Source organism: Portunus trituberculatus, chromosome 18 (genome assembly GCF_017591435.1).
Source record: "Portunus trituberculatus isolate SZX2019 chromosome 18, ASM1759143v1, whole genome shotgun sequence".
NCBI classification, from domain to species: Eukaryota; Metazoa; Arthropoda; class Malacostraca; order Decapoda; family Portunidae; genus Portunus; species Portunus trituberculatus.
Window position 1 is genome coordinate 782,501 of NC_059272.1, and position 7,500 is coordinate 790,000.

General features: G+C 46.4%; 1 protein-coding gene and 1 non-coding gene across 2 annotated transcripts in view; both read right to left on the reverse strand.

The window, feature by feature from the left end:
• Nucleotides 1–7,500, reverse strand: part of LOC123505874 (protein gustavus-like) — a 118,473-nt gene that overhangs the window by 73,155 nt on the left and 37,818 nt on the right.
• On the reverse strand, nucleotides 5,333–5,406 carry Trnal-uag. Its single transcript has one exon. It is a non-coding gene; the product is annotated as a tRNA-Leu (tRNA).

Genomic DNA, 7,500 nt, shown 5'->3' on the forward strand with positions numbered 1-7,500 from the left:
TTATTTTTCTGTTATGTTAAACAGTCACGCATCTGTCACGTTTGTCTGTCTGTCTGTCTGTCTGTCTGTCATCAATGGTCACTAAATATAAAGTATGGTAGAAAATAATGATGGTGATGGTGAAATAGGAAAAGACTGAATATACACACAAAAAATGAGAAAAAAAAACAAATGGTAGATGAAATAGATAGAAAAATTAGACTTAGGAAGATAGAAAGAAAGGCAAAGTGTGGTGAAAAATGATGGTGATGATGGTGGTGGTGATGACAATATACAAACAAATTAAGGAAAAAAAATGGTAAGATGAACTAGATAGGGAAACAAAAGTATAAAAACAAAAAGAAGAGAAATGTGATGATGAAAATAGGACACAAAAGGAAATACAAGAAAGGATGGAAAAAAATGAATGAATGAAATAAAATGCAGAACTGGAAATAAGAGATGAAGGAAACACACACACACACACACACACACACTATTATCATCTCTACTTCTCTTATAACCAAATAAGTCTTTCCTTTTGTAGAATGTGTGTGTGTGTGTGTGTGTGTGTGTGTGTGTGTGTGTGTGTGTTAGTGGTGGTGGTAGTAGTAGAAGTGGATGTTATAGTAGTCACGAGCAATATGGTAACAACAACAACAACATACTGACGCTTTTACCCACAAAAAAACACACACAAAAAAATAAATAAAAACAGGAAAAGAAAACGAAAAGCACTAAAACACCATCGCCATCACCACCACCAACACGAGTGGAAATTTCCCATCGCCCTTTTCCTTTCTTCTATTTCCTTTCCGGTTTAGTCGAGAGGAAGAAAGTAACCTAAAAAGTTCTGGAGCGAGGAAATCCCAGCCTCTCGCCCTGTGCCCTGTGCCCACCCCGCACCTCACCACACCACACCACACCACACGCCAGGGAAACGAGAACAGGTATGCAATGATGATAATAGCAAGTATGTGTGTATGAAGGAAGGTCAGTGTGTGTGTGTGTGTGTGTGTGTGTGTGTGTGTGTGTGTGTGTGTGTGTGTGAAGCAGGAACAGGTGTGCAGTGAGTGAGTGAGGTACAATAGGGCAGGTACGGACAAGGTAAGTACAGTAAAGTAGGGGCAGCCAGCAGCAGCAGCAGCAGCGTGACCTTACCTGGAGGACGTGTCTCGAGTCACCTTCATCCTGAGTCGCCTCGCCGCAAACCACGTGGGGAGGAGGCTTCTCCAGACCACCTCCACCTTGCTACACCCGCCCTGCCTCCACCACACTCCCGCCCCGACCACCACCGCCACTGCCGCCGCCACACCTCCACACCGCCGCAGGAACGACGCTCGGGTCCCACCAGCGCACGGCCGCCGCCACCCGCTTCTCCACCACCGCCGCACACCACCACCACACTTCACGCCACCGACAGGCTTGCGAGTGGCTGTGGCGGTGCCTGATCAGAGTAACACTGCACTGCGGCTGGTGCCCTCACTACGACATGGTGCCGCGGCGGCGCTCACCAATCTTCCCTGGGACACTATCAGGAGCACCCCAAGCGAGAGAGCTGGCCAGGCACGACTCCTCCGCAGCGGTGGCGGGGAGGAACTACAGCAGGAAGAGGAGGAGGAGGAGCAAAGTCGTCTGCCTGAGTGAGAGGCGGTGCAGAAGCGGTGTTGGGGCCACGCACACGCACGCACACGCACATATACAGCCAGTCCTTCACGCACGCCGTCGTCCTTTCCTTTTGGCTTGTGTGCACCAAACACAGCCCAGCGCGACGCGACGCAACCCAACAACGTGCACTTGAGCAGGGGACGAGAGGGTGGAGACGAGACACAGGAGGAGGAAATGCTGAGGTGGAAGAGGAGGAGGAGGAGGATGGGGAGGTGGAGGAGACAGCCGTTCGTGGTGGTAGATTGGAGAGAAGGTCTGTCCCCCACACGCACTCACACGCTCACACACTCACTCTCCCTCTCTCTCTCTCTCTCTCTGCTGCTGCCGCCGCCACCCTCACTCGACTAAAGCCAACTGCTCAGCGGACTAAACACTGCGTCCCGCCGCCCTCCCTGCTTCCCTGCTCCCTTGTTTTGCCTGTTCCCTCCCTGCCACCCCCAACACTGCCCCAACCGATACCCACAGGGGCGCCCCACTCCCTGGCTGCCCCGGGCTCATGCCCTGAGAGTGGGGGGAGGGGGAAAAGAGCCAAAGTTACACAGGAGAGGGAAATAAGATGTGTCAGGGTACGATGGCAACCTCTGGAAACCTTGGTGAGGGCGGGACAGGGGATGGGGCCGCGCAGGGGGAAGGGGAGAGGGCCAGAAGGAGGAGGAGGAAGAGGAGGCAGGAGGGAGTGAAGGTCGTGTCCAGCCACCACCTCAATGAATGCACACCCTGAGCGAACACACTTACGCACACACCACCGCCGCCACCACCACTACCACCACCACCACCACCTCCTCCTCCGCCAGCCTGCTCCTGTGTATGTGCGTGTGCGTGTGTGCGTGTGTGTGTGTTCGCCCGTAGTCAGTCGCCACAAGCAACACATCGTGGCGACGCTAAATGATAAATTGGCAACATTTTTGGCTGAGAACAGCACACACGGCAAGATCAATACAGACGTAGAGCAGACTCCTCCCTCCTCCTCCTCCCTCCTCCTCCTCCTCCTCCTCCACCACCACTAGAGGGAGGGACACTACGCCACCACCATCACCACCACCAGGACGCTACCACTACCACCATCACCACCACCAGCACTCTTTCACAAGCATCACCATCTCTACAATGCAACACCATCATCACCACCACTGGTACAAAGGTCTGGGTGTGTGGCTACTACATCTACTACTGTAAATGTCATCACCATCACCACCACCACCATCATCCAGGTTTGGATTCACTATTACTTTCACTCCAGTCACTGTCACCACTGTAGCTTCTGTCATCACCACTGCCACCATCACCATCACTGCTACACCAATCATCACCACAACCACTACCATTATCGTTATATCACATAACCACTACCATTATCACCAGTTTTGTCATCACCATCATCACAGCTGCACCACATACCACCACCATCACTCTTACACCACCACCACCACCATCAGTGTCACTCTTACAGGCCAGCAATCACCATTACTTACTAACTCACCACCGCCATTACTACAGGTGCACTACATCACCACCACAAAACACCATGAGTCACCACCAGTTATAGCACAGCACAACATCACCATTACGAAATCATCACAACTCTTCCTGTACAACCATCACCACCACCACCAACGCCACCACAGCTGTCCTCCCATTATATTATTATTATTATTATTATTATTATTATTATTGTTTTTATCATTGTTATTCTTGCACCAAATATTTTAGGCACAATCTCTCTCTCTCTCTCTCTCTCTCTCTCTCTCTCTCTCTCTCTCTCTCTCTCTCTCTCTCTCCTTCCTCCTTGTTTGCCCTCTTTCCTGGATCTCTCTCTCTCTCTCTCTCTCTCTCTCTCTCTCTCTCTCTCTCCTCCTTGTTTTCCCTCTTTCCTGGGCATTCTCTCTCTCTCTCTCTCTCTCTCTCTCTCTCTCTCTCTCTCTCTCTCTCTCTCTCTCTCTCTCTCTCTCTCTCTCTCTTTCCTGGGCATTTCTCTCTCTCTCTCTCTCTCTCTCTCTCTCTCTCGTCCCTTCTTTCCTTTCCTACTCATTATCTCTCCCTTCTGAATGTTTCCTCTCTCTCTCTCTCTTTTCCCTAACTCTCTCTCTCTCTCTCTCTCTCTCTCTCTCTCTCTCTCTCTCTCTCTCTCTCTCTCAGCGGCAAGACAACACTGGACACGTCTTCTATTAACGGGATTCTTGGCTTGCACATGAGGAAAATTCAACGTAGGCTCTCTCTCTCTCTCTCTCTCTCTCTCTCTCTCTCTCTCTCTCTCTCTCTCTCTCTCTCTCTCTCTATGTTGTGTCTGGTTTGCTTGTACACTGCTATTTAACTCCTTCAGTACCATGTCGCGCTTCCATATTCATTCTGGTGACCATTTGGTGATTTTATACAGCTTCAGAAACTCATGTGGGGATTAAAGTAGTGAAGACTGTGGCCATTAATCTTCTGCCCATTCCATAGACTATTCCTAATGTCAATAACGTGGTCAAATCGTACACAAATCTCAAGGTAAAAAATGTGTCCCAGTATTGAAGGGGTTAAAGGCTGTGGTCATGTGATTTCGTGTATTGTCAAGGGTGTAGTCTTCATGTCACTGAGCTGCGAGGTGTGTCCAGTGGTGTGTGTTTGAGTAGAAGTGTCTAGTTTAGTAATATGTCGAGTTTAAGCCCCTCAGTACTGGGACGCATTTTTACCTTGAATTTATAGTGTGATTAGACGATTTTATTAACTTTAGGAAGGGTTTATGGAGGCCAGGAGATTCATGGCCACAGTCTTCACTATTCTAATCCCCCCCTTAAGTTTCTGAATAGTAGGCAGAGTAAATATGGACACACATCATGGTACTGAAGGGTTTAAAAGAGTTTGTCTGACACGTTCCAGGAAGACACGGTCCCAGAATTTCCGATAGGCTCGTATTTTGAAACACTTCTATTCTTCATCTCCACTGTTTCAAAAGGCTTTATCTATATTTACACGAGTTTTCAAAGGTGCTTTATCGACTAGAGGCAGAGTGACAAGATATCTGCATTATTAACTGGAGAAACGCTCTTGAAAACCCCGCTAGTCATGTCTGTGTCCTTGGAAAACATTGGTTGTGAGAGAGCAGAGAATTTTTAACCAAGTTTTCTTGGTTCTAGAGGCAGAGTGACAAGATTTCTACATTATTAACTTGAGAAACACTTGAAAACCCCGCTAATCATCTCTATGGCCTTGGAAAAGTCGTGGCGAGAGAGCAGAGCGAGCAAAGCTTTTCTGAAGACTGACCTGAGACAAAATAAGGAGACGGAGAAAGATATGTTGATTCTGTGTATGTCCCAAAGTTACACCACCATTTAAAGAACTCCTGCCAATACCTCAACTTGTCTGTCACCACCACCACCACCACCACCACTAGCAACACTACACTACCACCAGGAGACCGAGTGATGAGTGTGTGTGTGTGTGTGTGTGTGTGTGTGTGTGTGTGTGTGTGTGTGTGTGTGTGTGTTTCACTGTTTGATCTGCTACAGTCTGACGAGACAGCCAGACGTTAGCCTACGGAACGAGCTCAGAGCTCATTATTTCCGATCTTGGGATAGGCCTGAGACCAGGCACACACCACACACCGGGACAACAAGGTCACAACTCCTCAATTTACATCCCGTACCTACTCACTGCTAGGTGAACACCACCTACACGTGAAAGGAGACACACCCAAATATCTCCACCCGGCCGGGGAATCGAACCCCGGTCCTCTGGCTTCTAAAGCCAGCGCTCTAACCACTCAGCTACCGGGCCGTGTGTGTGTGTGTGTGTGTGTGTGTGTGTGTGTGTGTGTGTGTGTGTGTGTGTGTGTTTAGGGCCTTGTTAGTGCTGATATATAGACTAATACGAAGAATGTGCGAAAGATACCGTAGAGAGAGAGAGAGAGAGAGAGAGAGAGAGAGAGAGAGAGAGAGAGAGAGAGAGAGAGAGAGAGAGAGAGAGAGAGAAATATGCAACATTGTTTTCTTTATTTATTTCGTTGGATAATTTCTAGATAAAAAAAAAAAAAGCTGAATTGAAAAAAGTACAGGAAATGACTAAATAATTCTTGGTGGTGCTGATGATGTTGATGATTGTGTTGCTGCCGCTGCTGCTGATGATGATGATGGTGTCCTCCCTGCCTGCCTCCTTGCTCCCTCCCACCCTGCCCATGACCCTGGCAAGAGAGGCACGTGTTTGTTGAGATCTCCCCCCTCTCTCTCTCTCTCTCTCTCTCTCTCTGCTGTTGTCCTTCACTGTGTGCTTCAGGGCTACCTTCCATGCCCCTCTCTCTCTCTCTCTCTCTCTCTCTCTCTCTCTCTCTCTCTCTCTACGCTTCTCATCAGGTTTAACGGATTTTTTTTTATTTATTTCTTTCTCTATTAATTTTCAGTTTAGAGTTAGTTTACTTTTACTTTTAAGACAATATGTTTAATTTCCACCTTTTATCTTAACCTCTTCAGTACTGGGACACATTTCAACCCTGAGATTTGTGTACCATTAGGCCATTTCATTGACATTAGGAAGGGTCTATGGAGGGCAGAAGATTAATAACCACAGTCTTCAGTACTGGGATACATTTTAACCTTGAGATTTCTGTACCATTAGGCCATTTTATTGACATTAGGAACGGTCTATGGAGGGCAGAAGTTTGATGGCCACAGTCTTCACTATTTTAATCCCTTCAGTACTGGGACACATTTTTATCATGCGTTTGTGTACCATTAGGACATTTCATTGACATTAGGAACTGTCTATGGAGGGCAGAAGATTCATAGCCACAGTCTTCACTATCTTAACCTCTTCAGTACTGGGACACATTTCAACCCTGAGATTTGTGTACCATTAGACCATTTCATTGACATTAGGAACGGTCTATGGAGGGCAGAAGATTAATAACCACAGTCTTCACTTTCACTATTTTAATCCCCCACATGAGTTTCTGAAGCTGTACAAAACCAACAAATAGTAAGCAGAATGAATAAGGAAACTCGTCACGGTACTGCAAGGGTTAAGTTACTCTCACTGCAGATTTAATACAGTTTTGTTCTTCTTCATATTTATCTATCGCGCTTATTCAATTATTCATTTTCATTACTACCGTCCTTATTTACGTATTTATTTTAACTATTTTTTTTTCCTCAGTTTAATGTTATGTTTCTTAATTCCTTCATCCTCTCTCTCTCTCTCTCTCTCTCTCTCTCTCTCTCTCTCTCTCTCTCTCTCTCTCTCATTATAATAATTGTTTTCTTGTTTTCTCTATCAGTTTACATTCAATTATTTCAAGTACACTCTACATTTTCCAGTGTCTGTCTGTGTGTGTGTGTGTGTGTGTGTGTGTGTGTGTGTGTGTGTGTGTGTGTGTGTGTGTGTGTGTGTGTCAGTCACACACACACACACACACACACACACACACACACACACACACACACACACACACACACACACACACGGCATGAGTTTATCTGTTAATCCTTCACAATATTAATGATTTTATGTCCATGTTTTTTTTTTTATTTTCTTCTTAAAATTCTTCATATAATTATTACTGTATGATTGCAGATTCTATTTTTCCTCCTCCTCCTCCTCCTCCTCCTCCTCCTCCTCCTCCTCCTCCTCCTCCTTCCTCCTCTTACTTCTTAGCCTTCACCTTCTTAATTCCTTTTCCTTTAGGCCTTTTCTTTTGTGTATGCCCATAAAAATAATCGTTCATGTCTGGAAATCATCGCTGTATTTCTATCTATCGTCAACAGCTTACTATTTCCCCTTCCTTGTACTTTAATTCACTTACCAATTCACTATAACAACACACCACTATGCTTAACATTTTAACCCCTTCAATACATCACCACCACCAGTACCAGACCA